The sequence below is a fragment of the Lepus europaeus genome, chromosome 7, assembly GCF_033115175.1.
Source record: "Lepus europaeus isolate LE1 chromosome 7, mLepTim1.pri, whole genome shotgun sequence".
Taxonomy (NCBI): domain Eukaryota; kingdom Metazoa; phylum Chordata; class Mammalia; order Lagomorpha; family Leporidae; genus Lepus; species Lepus europaeus.
This window is the reverse complement of record NC_084833.1, coordinates 64876870-64892810: the sequence shown is the minus strand read 5'-3', so window position 1 is coordinate 64892810 and position 15941 is coordinate 64876870.

Here is a 15941-nt window from a genome sequence, read left to right as displayed (position 1 = left end):
TTGGGACCCTGAGTCAGGGCCCAAGAACCCGAGACCACTTGAGCCCTGGGTGATCTTGGTGGAGTATGGTCATCTTATGCTTGCCACCCTGGTGTCTTTGGATCCCGCTGAGGAGTTTTAGCATGTTACAGCCCCAGCCTGGAAGGATCAAAGGATCCTAGAACAAGCCTCCAGGCTGCTGGACAGGTGTCTCCAACAGAAGTCCTGTTTGTGTCCCCAAAACAGCAAGCACCAGGCACCACCAAGAAAGGGGAGCCCTCCTCCGGAGGTGGCCCAGTTCCCTTTTTAAAGACAGGAAACCTGCTAGCCTTGGGGGTCGTGTCCATCTCTTTGGGATGCTGTGTGCTTCCTCCTGCCTCAATGATGTATTGCTTTTGAGACTAATTCCTTGAGATCCAAAGACACTGCCTGGTTCCAGGCCAGACCCGGCTCCCCGCATCCTAGGCGTTTCTTGTGGCTTGGTCTGTGGGTGACTAGGGCCCGTCAAAGCTGTCGGGGAGAACATCACCTTGGCTTCCAGCAGGTTCGGATACCAACACGCCACACCTCCTCCCTTAGCCCCACCCAGGCTTGAGGGGGAGCTGAGCAGGCTGTGACTGTCCTGTTTTGCAGAGGGGCTTGTGATGTCAGAGAAACCCAGGATCCCAGCAGGTCAGAGCAGTGTCTACAGAGAAGCTGAGGCCAAGGTGTGGGTGGGGCTGAGTTTGCAGACCCCCTGCCAGCCCCACCAAACCCTTAAGCAGCTGATAGTCTGAAGCCTGAAGCCTGCTGGTCGGCCTAATGTGACCTCCTCCCTTCATTGTCCATGGAGGCCCCCTGCAGACTTTGGAAGGGCAGGGCTAGCTCCTCCTCCTGCTGTGCCTGTGCTGCTCCCCAGGACACACAGCCCTGCACACAGAGGCTCTTCGTGGGGAGTGGCTGCCTCAGTCTACTGCGCTCCAAGCAGGCCTGCCTAAGGAGAGAAAGGCAAGGGCTCCTTTAAATTCCCAGGATCAGCAAAAAAATGTCAAGAGCCTTTGCCACATTATTCTTAGCTCTGAGCCCAACCCAGGCGGTGGCCCTTCCCCCACATTCCAGGCTGCACTTTGTGGAAAAAGCACTGGATTTGAAAGAGGCAGGGGAAGCGGCTGAGGTGCAGAGGAGCTCCCAAACCTGTGTCCAGGTTCCCCCAGAGCCTCTCTCCCTGCAGGAGCACTGGGGCACCCAGTTGGGAACCTTCTAGCTGCCAAGCAGTGTGGGCAGCAGGAAGCAGAGCATCAAGTCCAACTGCAGAGGAAAACCGGAGGCCCAGAAAAGGGCAGGGTTGGCCCATGGTCACACAGCAAATCAGAGTTGGAGCCAGGCTGGAATCCATCCCTAGGCGACCCCCCTCCCCCGCACCCACCCAGGGAGGAGGCAGGCCCCCTCCACCAGGCACTGCAGCTCTCAGCTTGCACAATCCCGGGATCAAAACCAGCTCACACTCCCCAGCATGTTTGAGCCTAGCTAAGTTAGAATGTTTCCAGTTTAAAGGTAAAGAAACAGGAGCAGGGAAAAGGCTGCAGTTCAGGGCACACAGCAATGGGGGTCAGAACAGGGGCTTGAACCCGGAGTGTTTGTGCCACATCTGAGGGAGGGCCTGGGGGAGACAAGAAGGCGATTCGGGGCATGTGGGCTGGGGCTGGGCGCACTCCTGCATCTCACTTCTCATCAGAGGACGTTCGTGGGATAGAAGTTGAATCCCCGTCTCCTTTCCATGTGGGGTAAAACGGGCCCCCGAGCTGGGCTGCTGCAGGCAGCTCTTCTTGGAGATGCTGCCCAGAAGCCACGCACGGGCTCTCAGCCCAGGCGATGAGTCAGGAAAATGCGATTGCTGTCATCTCTGACTCTGCCCCGGGGAGCCCAGGGCCTCCGTCCCAACAGGGCCGTCCTGCGCGCTGCCACGTTGGAGGGGGGGGGGAGGCCGGCCTGTGCGGAGTGGGCGGGGCCGCCGCTCCTCCTGCCCTCCTCCCTCGGCAGGCCCGCCCCCACCCGCCCCTCTGCATCCCCCTGTGCCCGAGGGAAACCACCCACCCGGGGACTGTAGTGCCTTCATCACACGCCTGTCCACCCACATGCTGCATGCACACGCACACGCATGCTCGCGCGTGTCCACGTGGGCTGCGATGCACGCATGCACTCAGGGACAGCCCCTTCAGGCTATCCGTGGACACCAGCTCTGTGATCCTCTGATACCCAGTGCACCCCACGCAGCAGAACTCCTGTGTGTCTGAACTTACTAAGGACACAGGCACACGCTGCCTGGCTCCTCCCAGCTTCCCCAGGTCTCCTCTGGCCCCCCATGAAAATGGCTCCAGCTGCCTGCAAAGCTGGGTCTCTCCCCTCCTTCGTGTCCACCCGGTCCCCCTGAGCTGTTGACACCCGTGGGGCTGTCCTCCCTGCCTTAGCATCTCTGACCCTCAGAAAAGGGGCTCCTGAGCTCCCACCCCTCATCCCCCCCGTTCTAATCCGCTTTAGGCACCCCCATCCTCCCCCATCCGGAAAGCTCTGCCTTGGGGCTCAAGAGGCCTGGGAGCCTGCCCCAGCTCTGGCACGTCTTATCTATAGGAATGAAGAAGGAAGGGTGGTTTCACCGCTGGTCAGACGCACAAATGGAAGCAAGAACAGCAGCGCTGTGGACGAGACATCAGGATCTCCACTCCACACCACTGCTCAGCTCTTGTCAGCTGCTCAAACTCTGTCTCGCCCGAGGAAGCCACCCTGGCCATTCCTGCTCTGCCCTGAGTGCGGTCTTGTCGGTGCCACTCACACCTGGCCTTGCACATGTCCACACGCAAACAAAGGGCTGTGGCTGGAGTGAGGACTTTCCCAGGGGAGGCACAAGCAGAGAACAGCGGCCTGGCCAAGGAGATGACCCCAGCCTGGGAGTCAGGAGGTCTGGATGGGGCTCTGTCCCTGCCAGCTCTCACTGAGTGACCTGGGGAGGTCACCGTACTTCTGTACCCGGGTCTCCTTATCTGTAACATGGGGATACATATGAGCAGCATCTGGGAGACTCTGAGGGATTTCATTTTCAGCAGGAAGACAGATTCATGCAGATCCTGGCAGGAGGGGAAGCAGACACACCTTTTGCAGGGCAAGCTTTAAAAAAGGAGCTGGCGCCGTGGCTTAACAGGCTAATCCTCCGCCTTGTGGCGCCGGCACACCAGGTTCTAGTCCCGGTCGGGGCACCGGATTCTGTCCCGGTTGCCCCTCTTCCAGGCCAGCTCTCTGCTATGGCCTGGGAGTGCAGAGGAGGGTGGCCCAGGTCCTTGGTAACAGCAAAAATTGGAAACAACCTGTTGGAAGGAAAAACAGGAAGTGAGGAAGTGCTTGACCTCCTGGTGCTGATTTGATCTGCAGTGGCTCGCAGAGAGGTGAGCCTTGGCTGTCACTGCTCAGCCTGTGCCTTGCACAGGGCCCCAGAAGTTGAGTAAGAAACTGACGTTACTGGGAGGAAGAGAGGGGAAGCAGGAGACTGGTTTGTCATCCCTTGCGAGTGTTTGGACTGCAGGAATGCCCTTACCTATCCAGACATCACTTGTTGTTGTTGTAAGATTTTTTGGAAAGAGAAAGTGACAGAGAGAGATCTCCCTTCACTGGTTCACTCCCCAAATGCCCACAACAGCTGGGACTGGGCCAGGTCAAAGTCAGGAGCCCAGATCTCCATCTAGGTCTCCCACCCGAGCACAGGGGCCCGAGCACTCAGGCCATCTTTCCTAGCCTTCCAGGCGCACCAGCAGGAAGCTGCATTGGAAGCAGAGCAGCCAGGACTGAGACAGCACTCTGAGAGGGGATGCCAGTGTTAGCCATCACAAAGCACGCCAAACACCGGAGTAAGGGAAAGGGTTTATTGGGGAAAACTAACAGGCTGGAGGGAAGGGGCGAAGAGGGAAAAGAGAGAGGAGAGTATAAGAGAGAGACAGAGAGGAGCTAGTGAGGCGAGAAGGGAGAGCAGAGAGAAGAGAGACAAGAGGAGGAGAGGAGAGCAGACAAGAGGAGCCAAGAGAGCTGGAGAGAAGAGCCAAAAGAGCCACGTGTTCAGGAACAGGCCCTTTTAAACTTTGCCGGAGGGCGGGCAGGGAAGCAAGAGCAGCGAATCCCATTAGGATGGGGGTGGAGCTTGACACTGGTGGTTGGGCCATGTGGCCACCTGGCTTCCAGCAATGGCGGTGGGGGCTAGGATGTAAGATCCTTAGATCGTGCCATAGATAAGACTACTACGCCATTTTCTTAACAGCCAGCATCTTCAGTGGTGGCTTAACCCGCTGTGCTACAATGCCTGCCCCATCCACACAGTTCTAAAATTAAAAATGATTCGCATGTCTTTGAGGAAAAAAATCAACTTGGGGGAGTTTGGCTTAAGAAAATTATTTTTTAGGGGCTGATGCTGTGGCGTGGTGGGTGTTACCTGCAGTGCCAGCATCCCATGTGGACACCGATTCAGCTCCCTGCTATGGCCTGGGAAAGCAGTGGAAGATGTCCTATGTACTTGGGCCTCTGCCATGCATGTGGGAGACCCCAACAGTGTTCCTGGCTCCTGGCTTCAGCCTGGCCCAAACCTGGCCCCAAATGTGGCCATCTGGGGAGGGAACCATATGATGGAAGGTTCTCTCTCTGTCTGCCTCTAGCTGTCCCCCTTTCTCTCTCTCTCTCTCTCTCTCTCTCTCTCTCTCTCTCTCTCGGTCTTGCTCTGCTTTCTCTCTCTCTCTCTCTCTCTCTTTTTTTAATTTTTGACAGGCAGAGTGGACAGTGAGAGAGAGAGAGAGAGACAGAGAGAAAGGTCTTCCTTTTCCGTTGGTTCACTCTCCAATGGCCGCCGCAGCTGGCGCACTGCGCTGATCCGCAGGCAGGAGCCAGGTGCTTCTCCTGGTCTCCCATGGGGTACAGGGCCCAAGGACTTGGGCCATCCTCCTCTGCACTCCCGGGCCATAGCAGAGAGCTGGCCTGGAATCCGGTGCCCCGACCAGGACTAGAACCCGGTGTGCCGGCACCGCTAGGCAGAGGATTAGCCTGTTGAGCCACGGCGCCAGCCGCTCTGCTTTCTAAATAAATAAATTTTTCCCAAAAACATGGAGTGGGACTACTGTTGTAATCCTCAGGCAGAGAAAGATAGCTTGATGGGTTGCTGGGTTGAGAAAAATAGAAGTGTGGGGCCAGCGCTGTGGAGCAGCGGTTTAAGCCGCCATCTGTGATGCCGGCATCCTCGTGAGTGCCAGCTAGAGTCCCAGGTGCTTCACTCTGACCCAGTTCCCTGCTTATGGCCTGGGAAAGCAGTGGAGAATGGCCCAAGTGCTTGTGCTCCTGCACCCACATGGGAGACCCAGATAGTTCTAGACTCCTGGCTTTGGCCTATCTCATCCCTGGCCATCTGGGGAGTGGACCAGCAAATGGAAGATCTCTCTCTCTCTCTCTCCCTCCCTCCCTCTCTCCCTCCCTCCCTCTCCCTCTCTCTCTTCCTCTCTCTCTCTCTCCCACTGTCTTTGTAATTCTGCCTTTCAAATAAAATAAATAAATCTCTGTAAAATATATATTTAAAAAAAGAAAAAATATATAAAATGGCAAGTTTATCAGATTTCTATTCACAGAGCTACAGATATCTGCAAGTATGTTCACATTTTTTTTAATTTTTTTTTTTTTATTTGAAAGAGTTGCAGAGAGAGGTACAGACAGAGAGATCTTCCATCTGCTGGTTCACTCTCTTAATGGCTGCAATGGTAGGAGCTGAGCCAATCCAAAGCCAGGAGCCAGGAGCTTCTTCCGGGTCTTCCATGTGGGTGCAGGGGCCCAGGAACCTAGACCATCCTCTGTTGCTTTCCCAAGCGCATTAGCAGGGAGCTGGATTGGAAGTGGAGCAGCCAGGACTCGAACCAGTGCCCATATGGAAAGCCGGCGCTGCAGGCCAGTGCTTTAACCTACTGCACCACAGTGCCGGCCCCAGTGGGTTCACATTTTACCAAAAAGTCACTGCTGGCTTTGGGATGAATCCCACTAAGTTTTTTTTTTTTTAATTTTTTATTTAATGAATGCATTTTTTCATAGATACAACTTTAGGAATACACCTGTTCTTTCCCCCATACCCACTCTCCCCTCTCCCCACCAAGTTTTACAAACAGTTGTGCTGCTTGAAGGTTTGGAGTTTGCTTTTCTGTGTTTTGTTTTAATGAGGCTGTAGTATTATAAATGATAGAATATATACAGACTTGTGTAATATTCATAGATAAAGGTTAGAAGGAAATATCCTTCCATGGTTTGATAACATTGTTTATCTTTGGAACTGGAAATCCTATCATCTCTATTTTCTCTGCTTCTCTGAATTTTTTCAGTGGCATAGCCTATATTTAATAATATGTATACTGTATATTACTATATTATAATTGGTAAAAACCATCCAATGGGTGAGTAGAAAAGAAGCCGCCAGCAGGAGGCCGTGGCTGAGGCACTGGGGCCTGGGCCCCCCTCACTGCAGCCCTAGGGAAGGTGGGAGGCTGGCGCTGGGGGTCCCTCTGGCCAGGCAAGGCCTTCCCCACCAGCCCGGGCCTGTTGGCTTTAGAGCCCAGGCCAAACAGAGCCAGTTCTAGCTGTATGTCATGGGACACAGCCAGGGCAGGGCAGGACAGAGTGGCCACAGGGGTGACAGCGTGAGGGGCAGGCTGCCCAGGAGCCTGGGGGCCAGGGTGCTTGGGATTCCTCCCGAAAGCAACTTAGCAGGGGACAGGTCACATGGGTGTTCTGAAGAGAGGAGGGAGGCCAGAGAGAATGTCAGGATCACCCAGAGCGAGAGGCTGGTGGTGCCTGGCCCCAAGCAGGGACTATGGGGCTGGCAGGGGTCTGGCGGGCTGGGGAGGCCTCTCCGGCCTGGGTGAACAGGTGGCACGTGGCCCCTTTCCTGAGGTGGACCCTTGGGCCCAGCACGGAACTTCCGGGGAAGATGCTGGACTCCCTTGTCTGTGGCCAGGGACGTCCAGGAGGCTGTGGCATCTGGGGGCCTGGCACGCAGCGGATGAGCCTGGCTGGAGGTGATGGTTCGGGATCCACAGAACAGGAGACCCATGGACGTCCCGGGTGGAAGACGCGGATCAGCGCGAGAACAGACGGTGGGGAGATTAGAGGCTGTGGAGAAGCAGCCCCGTGTCCGACAGCGGGGAAGCCCCCGGCCACACCAGGTGGAGACGGCTGGCTGCTTGTGGGGGCGGGGCAGACAGGGAGGCCATGCTGGATGCCGCGGAGCAGGGCCACTCCCTCCCCTCCCCTGGCTGGGAGTGTATGTGTGATGCTGGCCGAGAAGGGGTGGGCCGGCGCTGGGGTCTGTACACTCGGCCGGGCGCCATTGGCTGTCGGGGCCCAGCCGTGCAGGGACAGGCCGGGCTGATGCAACGTGGGCCTATCGTGGCCGCGCTGAGGGGATGCAGCTGTGCTGGCCGCTGCCCAGTGGTTCCAGCAGGGAGGGGGCAGCCTGGAGCGCCAGGACTGCAGCCCAGCCCCGCCCGAAGGCCTTCTGCTCCAGATCTCCGGTGACTCAGGAGGGAAGCACGCCTTTCATGGAAGCGCCCGGCGCCCTCAGTTGTGTGTGTCTGCGTGTCTGTGCTGTGGGGCCAGGGCTGTGTGTCCAGCTGTGCCTGGCAGGCCCGGCATGCTCAGGACCAGCTAGGAGACAGGGGAGGGGAGGGCCAGCCCCCCACCCCCCCACCCCACCAAGCCTGGCTTCTGGCGGAGTCACTCCTGGGTGCCTGGCTGTGTCAGCCTCTGACTGCACATGCCTCTGGGTGAAGCTCGGACCCCGCTGAGCCTCAGTTTCCCCATTGCTTTGGCTGAGATGGGAAGTCAGCAGCGACGACAGCAGGAAGGGGGTCACCCAGCTGACCAGGCTGACCCCCTCCCTCACAGCAAGCAGAGGAGAAGGGATGGTGTTTTCTGATGCCCACTGTGTCCCGAGCTTACCCTCTCCACAAAGTCCCCACCCTGCGTAAGCAGGGCGTTTAAATCCCCCATGGGCAGAGGAGCAAACAGCCCCAAAGAGCCTGGGAGCGATGGAGTTGGCTTGACTCCAGGGCTGCTTGGGTTCCAGGGTTCTGTCCACTGCTGCTGTCGGGGGCTGCGCCAGAGAGGTCAAAGGCGCTCACGCTGGCACCCGTGTTGCCAGGGCTCTGGGAGTCACTGCCTACAATTTGGTTACTTTGTTAGCCTGGCCAGCCACTAGGGCCATACAGGAGAGGGAGCCGGACAAGCAGTGGCAGGTGTGATGCAGCCCCAGGACTGGGGGGGGGGGGGGGGGGTCTGACGGGATTAATCAGAGAACAGCCTGTGTCACCGTTGCTTCTTGAAAAAAGTCATAATTTTAAAAAAATTATGATGGGGCAGCGCTGTGGCATAGCAGGTAAGGCCAGCGCCTGCAGCACCAGCATCCTATATGGGCACCAGTTCGAGTCCCAGGTGCTCCACTTCCAATCCAGCTCTCTGCTATGGACTGGGAAAGCAGTAGAAGATGGCCCAAGTCCTTGAGCCGCTGCACCTGCATGGGAGACCTGGAGGAGGCTCCTGCCTCCTGGCTTCAGATCAGCACAGCTCCAGCCATTGTGGCCAGCTGGGGAGTCAGCGGATGGAAGACCTCTCTCTCTCTCTCTCTCTCTCTCTCTCTCTCTCTCTGCCTCTCCTTCTCTCTCTATGTAACTCTGACTTTCAAATAAATAAATAAATATTTAAAAATATTTATGGGGGGCTGGCGCTGTGGCAAGGTAAGTTAATCTCTGCTTGTGGCGCTGGTATCCCATATGGGCGCCGGTTCTAGTCCCGGCTGCTCCTCTTCCAATCCAGCTCTCTGCTATGGCCTGGCAAAGCAGTAGAAGATGGCCCAAGCACTTGGGCCCCTGAACCTGCATGGGAGGACTGGAAGAAGCTCCAGGCTCCTGCCTTCAGATCAGCATAGCTCCGGCTGTTGCAGCCATTTGGGGAGTGAACCAGCGGATGGAAGACCTTTCTCTCTGTCTCTCCCTCTCACTGTCTATAACTCTGCCTCTCAAATAAATAAATGAAATCTTTTAGAAATTTAAAAACATTTATGGGCCAGCACTGTGGTGGCATGGGTTAAGCCACTGCTTACAACATCTGTGGCATCCCACATCGGAGTTCTGGTTCAAGTCCCAGCTACTCTGCTTCTGATGCATCTCCCAGCTACTGTGCCAGGGAAGGCAGCTGGTGATGACCTGGGCCCCTGCTACCCATGGAGAGACATGAATGGAGCTCGTGGCTCTTGTCTTTAGCCTGACCCAGCCCTGGTTGTTTTGGCCATGTGGGGGAATGAACCAATGAATGGTTCTCTCTGTCTCTGTCTCTGGTCTATCTCTGTCTCTCTCTCTCTCTTTTTTTTTTTTTTTTTTGACAGGCAGAGTGGACAGTGAGAGAGAGAGAGAGACAGAGAGAAAGGTCTTCCTTTGCCATTGGTTCACCCTCCAGTGGCCGCCGTGGCCGGTGCGCTGCGGCCGGCGCACCGCGCTGATCCGAAGCCAGGAGCCAGGTGCTTCTCCTGGTCTCCCATGGGGTGCAGGGCCCAAGCACTTGGGCCATCCTCCACTGTACTCCCGGGCCACAGCAGAGAGCTGGCCTGGAAGAGGGGCAACCGGGACAGAATCCGACACCCCGACTGGGACTAGAACCCGGTGTGCCGGTGCCACAAGGCAGAGGATTAGCTTATTGAGCCACGGCGCCGGCCATGAATAAATCTTTTTTAAGAGATTTATTTATTCATTTGAAAGTCAGAGTTACACAGAAAGAGAAGGAGAGGCAGAGAGAGAGAGAGAGAGAGAGAGAGAGAGAGAGAGAGAGAGAGAGGTCTTCCATTTGCTGGTTCGCTCCCCAATTGGCTGTTATGGCTGGAGCTGAGCTGATGCGAAGCCAGGAGCCGGAATCTTCTTCCGAGTCTCCCGCAGAGGTACAGGGGCCCAAGCACTTGGGCCATCCTCTACTGCTTTCCCAGGCCACAGAAGAGAGCTGGATCAGAAGTGGAGCAGCCAGGACTTGAACCGGCGTCCATATGGGATGCCAGCACTGCAGGTGGTGGCTTTATCCACTATACCACAGCGCCAGCCCCGAATAAATATTTTTTAAAATTTTTTGGCATGTTATACATCATGGTTTTTTTTGCATTAACTCTGATTTTCTTAAATACTGGGTAAAAATACTACTTTGCTTGATTACTGAGGTTCTGGGTGCCCCTGCAGTGAATGCCTCCCTAGTCCCAGCCCCGAGGGAAGGCAAGGAGAGGAAGGTGTCCCGAGGGAGGGCCTGAGCGGCAGGGAGAAGTGACAGGAGAGGGCTTGGCAAGGCAGGGACATCAGGCAGTGCCCGGGCCCTCTGACCCTTGCCAGAAGGGCGGCTGGGTGCACACTCCCCTCCAGTCGGTGCCCAGGGCCTCGGGGGCTGTGTGTGCAGTGAGAGCAATGGCTTCTCCCTGCAGCCCGCCTGCCGGCTTGTTCTGGGAGGCCGAAGGCTGCTTCTTGGCCCAGCCCTGGCTGTTGCAAGCATTTGGGGAGTGAACCAGCACATGGAAGACCTCTTTTTTCTCCCTATCTTCCTCTCTCTCTCTCTCTCTCTTGCTCTCACTCTCGCTCTCTTTCTCTCCTCCCCCCAAGCCTCTCCACTTTCCAAGTAAGATGAAAATAAATAAATAAGTTTTCAGAGAAAGTCATGGTCTAGTTCACTTCATTTTTAATCAACTTCTTCGGTGTGACCAACTCCACCTCTGCAGATGGCTGTGCTGTGCCCCAGGGACCTGCAGCCCAGGCCAACCCCTACAGGGCAGGCCCTTGGCCTTGAAGACCTTCTCCTTCCCCCTGCTTCCAGCTGCAGGCCTTTCACAGCGAGAGTCCTGGAAGTTGAACGAGGCGCCTGCTTGGGCGCCCCCAGGCCCTGGGCCGAGGCTGACTCTGGAGGGGGAGAGGGCCCTGCCAGGGGCCCCGGGCATAATCCTGCCCTTTCTTCCCCCCTGCAGCCAGGGGTGTGTGGTCAAGGGAGGGGGGTGGCAGGAAAGCTGGGCCTCGGGCCCTGGCAGGAGCCTTCAATGGCCATATTGTTAGCTCTGAGCTGCGGTGGGGAGGGCGCCAGGGGCTACTGAATGAGCCGTCTGTGTGCGCCAGGTCAGGATACCCAGGTCAGAGGCTCTCCCGGGAGACGCCTCCCACCTCCTCCCTCTACCTCCAGCTCTGTGTAGACCCTGCCACTAGCTCTGTGGGCATCTCTTGTCCCCACCCCTCAGGGCCCACCGCTGTAGCTGGCTGGCTCCTTGTGCTGTTGGTGGGTGTTGGATGGTGGTCTTGAGGAAGCCAGGGGCTGTGTCTCCTGATCACCCAGCACCGGGCCTGGCTCAGGGAAGCTGTCCATGGACGCGTGTGATGAGTAACTGATCGGATGAAGAAGTCACTGCCATCTCTCTTGCTTCACTCGGTCACCTTGCCCTTAACCATGGTCCTGTCTGCCCAGCAGCCTCCTGGCCTCTGGACTCTCCTCCTCCACGCTGCGGCCAGGGGGGCATTCTAACACGCCATGGGCTAAAATCCTCCTGAGGCCCGAGACCCAGCCAGGCACACACACAGCCTGGGGTCGGCACCCTGCCAGGCTGTCCCCCTGAGACTGGCCCATGCCCTCCTCCAGCCCTCCACCACTCCTTGTGCACACCTGGCATTTTCTAGCCTGTTTGCCCTTGCAATTGTGTATTCCCACACTCAGAATGCCCTTCCTCCTCTTCCCCACCATGGGGATGACACCTAGCAGTGGTTCAGGTGGCCAGTTCTTCCAGGAAGCCCACCCAAACTACCGACAGCCTCCTCTGGCTTCCACGGCCCAGACTTCCCTCGTCCCAGCACTGATTGCAATCACCGGCAACACCTCTGTCTCCCTCTCCATAGTCTGAGCCCTTGCAGACCAGGAACTGAGTGTGACTCACGTCTTTGTCATTCGCAGGGCCGGGGCATGGTCAGGCGCAGAGCTAACCAAGACAGTGGACCGGTCCTGGGGTCCAAGTACTGATGCTTCTGCCCTCTGCTGGCCATTCTGGGTCACGATGCTTTTCTGCATCTCACGGGCTCACGGGGACTATGAACCCTTCCACAGTGAATCTCAGATGGCCAAGGGCATCAGCTTCACCTGGGAACTTGCTGGAGATGAACATTCTCGGGCTCTAGGACTGCGTCCAGCAAGTTTTTACAAGCCTTCTGGGACATTCTGACGCAGGCTGTAGTTTGAGACCCATTCTCCCAAAGACCTCGAGCCTGAGCCAGCCCCAGGGGTCCCCAGTGATGGAGGAGACAAGCGCACCTTAGGGTCGCCACAGAGCAGACAGGATGTGCCGCGAAGGCTGAACTTCAGATAAGCAGCCACAAAGTCGTATTGCCCAAGACACTCAAACTAACAAGGCAATTTGTTGTGTACCTGAAATTCAGCTTCCAGCAACTGTCCACTGCTTTTCTTTCTAAATCTGGAAATGCTGAGCAAAGTCCCCAGCTCTCGGTCTAACACTCTGATGTCACTGTTGGGGACTCCTTAACCTTTAAAAAAAAATATTTGTTTATCTGAGAGGCAGAGTTGCAGAGAGAGAGGGCGAGACAGAGAGAGAGGACTTCCATCTGCTGGTTCACTCCCCAGATGGCTGCAACAGCCGGAGCTGGGCCAGGCCAGTCAGGAGCCAGGAGCTTCTTCCGGGTCTCCCACGTGGGTGCAGGGGCCCAAGCACTTGGGACATCTTCTACTGCTTTCCCAGGCCATAGCAGAAAGCTGGATTGGAAATGGAGCAGCTGGGACATGAACTGGTGTCCATATGGGATGCCGGCGCCACAGGCCGAGGCTTTACCTGTGTCACAGCATCGAACCCTCCATAACCGTTTTTAACAAGGAGCCCTGAATTTTCATTTTGCACTAAGTCCCATAAAAACGTAGCTGGCCAGGCCAGCGCCGCGGCTCAATAGGCTAACCCTCCGCCTGCGGCACCGGCACACCGGGTTCTAGTCCCGGTTGGGGCACCAGATTCTGTCCTGGTTGCCCCTCTTCCAGGCCAGCTCTCTGCTGTGGCCCAGGAGTGCAGAGGAGGATGGCCCAGGTCCTTGGGCCCTGCACCCCATGGGAGACCAGGAGAAGCACCTGGCTCCTGCCTTCGGATCAGCGTGGTGCGCTGGCCGCGGCGGCCATTGGAGGGTGAACCAACGGGAAAGGAAGATCTTTCTCTCTGTCTTTCTCTCTCACTGTCCACTCTGCCTGTCAAAAAAAACAAAAAACAAAAACAAAACCACGTAGCTGGCCCTGGGAAGGAGCCTTCCAGAGCCCGGCCAGGCACCTGCAGGACCCGAGCACAGAGGCAGCAGGAGCTGGAGGTGCAGCAGCGGGCCAGGCCTCGCTCTGCCCAGCAGCCCCTGGCAGGCCCCGGAGCCCCCGTCCCAGGCCCGCCCAAGCCTTCGTCCTTCTGCGCGGACGCGGTTCTGCCTCCTCGCGGCCTCGCTGCTCAGTTCTCACCCCTTCGGTTCTGTTTTCCACGCAGGAACCTTGCGAAGGTAAGCTCCCGTGTCACCCTCGGCTCGGAGCTCCTTTCGGGGAGTCCCCTGACCCGGGCCGCCCCTGGCTGGGCGCCATAGGTCACAGCTTCCGTCTCAGGGCCACGGAGGGCGGTGAGGGAGTCTGTGAATCGCGCTCTTTATTTCGAGGGATCGCGAGCCCAGGGGGTCGTCAGGAGTGCTGGGGCCAGGGAAGAAGGGTATTGGGGAACTAGCAGAAGTGTTGATGGAATGCCTCCCTCCACCATTTGCTGAGAGGCGGGTTCCATCCCAGACACCCTGAGCGGCGGGGGTGGGGGGTGGGGGGGCTGAGATGGACTGGCCGGGAGGGAGGAAGCAGGAGGGGGCCTGGGTGGGCCTACAGAGCTAGTCGCTGCAAGGCTCAGCATGTGCTGCCCCATGCTGCCCCAGGCCAGTAGATCTGGGGACTCAGCGAGATTCCAGGAGCCAGGGCAGCAGCTGGAAGCTAGAGGCGATCCAGGTTGGGAAACAGGCAGGCCACGCCCATGCAGGGCAGCCCAGCCCAGCCGCGTGCGGGGGCGGGGCTTCAGAGCCGGCCGGCGCTGGGCGGGGCACCTGGATAGAGGCCAGGTGAGGACCACCTGGAGGAAGAGAAGACAGCGGAGTCGAGCTTGTCCTCTTCTGTCCCAGAGGCCAGTGAAGGATGCTCAGGGTAACCCAGGAAAAGCGGCCTCTGCCCACGCGAGGGACCTAAGCCCAGGGCAGTGCGCGGGGGACGGAGCGCGAGCTTGCCCCTCAGACACGTGGGCAGAGGAGTGAGACACACGGATGGGTGTGCAGCCCAGGCCCTGGCAGAGCTCCCGGACTCAGGGGTCACAGGCAGAGGGGATTTCTTCTAAAAAAAAAATCATCTTCCTTTCTTATTTCTTCATATAATTCATTTTGAAAGGGAGAGAGATCCAGTCCACTGGTTCATTCCCCAAATGTGTACCACGACCTGGGCTGCAGCCAGGAGCCAGAGACTTAGAGACTGAATGCAGGTCTCCCCTGGGAGGCAGGGCCCGGGTACTTAGCTACTGCTCCCCAGAGTGTGCATCAGCCGGAAGCAGAGGCAGACCTGAGCCCGGCGCTCTGCTACAGGGTGTGGCTCCCCAGCCCTGTCCTCACCGATGCACCAAATGCCCGCCCCCCCCCCCCGGAATTTCGATGGGGGAGAATATCTGGAACCATCCTCGACTCCCCTCTTTCTCCCACACTTCACATTTAATTCATCGGGAGGTTCTGGGGTTCTGCCTCCAAAAGATATCCTGTGGCCAGCACCCTGTCACACGGCTTCTGCTGTCACCCAGACCTGAGCCACTGTCACCTCTGCTCAGATTGCTACACAGCTCGCACTCTCCCCACTGCTTGGTACTGCAATGCCTTCCCATCAAAACCGGCTACAAGTCCAATTCCCATGCGGGCTCCAGGCCCCCCGTGCTCTCATCTCTGTGCCCTCCCTCCACTCACCAACCACTCCCTGCATCCCAGCCACAGCAGCCTCCAGGCCCTGCCCACTCAGGGCCTTTGCACCTGTCATCTGCTTCAGGTTTTGCTCTAAGGTCACTTCCCCTGACTACTCTATTTAACCAGCAAGTACCCTCGCTGGCACCCCATTCCCTTCCCTCTATACTGCTCTTTCTTTTGTCCATAGCCATCTCGCATGGAACACACCACTTTATTTGTTTTGCTTCTTGTCTACCTGCCTCTACTAGAAAGCAAATGTCCTGAGGGCAGGGACCTTTGCTGCCCTATCCCCTGTGTTGCAAGGACACCAGGCACATTGTGGTCACTCCATGAAAATGTACTGGAGACCAAAGAAAAAGCAACAGAAAAGTGGATGCATTGCTCCTCCCACCCGGACCGCCGGGCTGCCCGGGCAGCTCAGTAGAACTGGGAGGCAACAAGGACCACTGTGGAGGGTGCCGCGAAGCCCCAGGCTCCATGCTGAGTACTGGGGGTGTGGCCTGGAGGAAGCGGACACAGAAGCTGACACTCAGCGAACCAGCCGCCCCGTGGGTGGACAGAAGCAGCATGGGGCCCGTGGGAGCCCCACAGAGAACTCCTGGGAGGAGCTGGCACCCGAGTCCTGCCTTTAAGCCCTGCCTTGTCACTTGTCACTCCCTGCCCTCTCCTGGGACTGTGCGTCTGTGAGAAGTGAACAGATGGCGGGCATCAGAACCACCCGGGGTTTGCATATGGCTTTACCCGCTGGGTCACTCTGGGCAGGTCACTTCCTCTCACCAGACCTCAAAGTGTCCTCGCCTGGGAAACACGCCAGCAGCTGGCCCGGAGCCTCTTGCAAGTGCCTTGTGACCGGAGACCTCAGGGCCGCTGGTGTTGTCCGTGAAGAGCGCGTGTGGAGCAGGTGCGGACTTGGCACAGCCT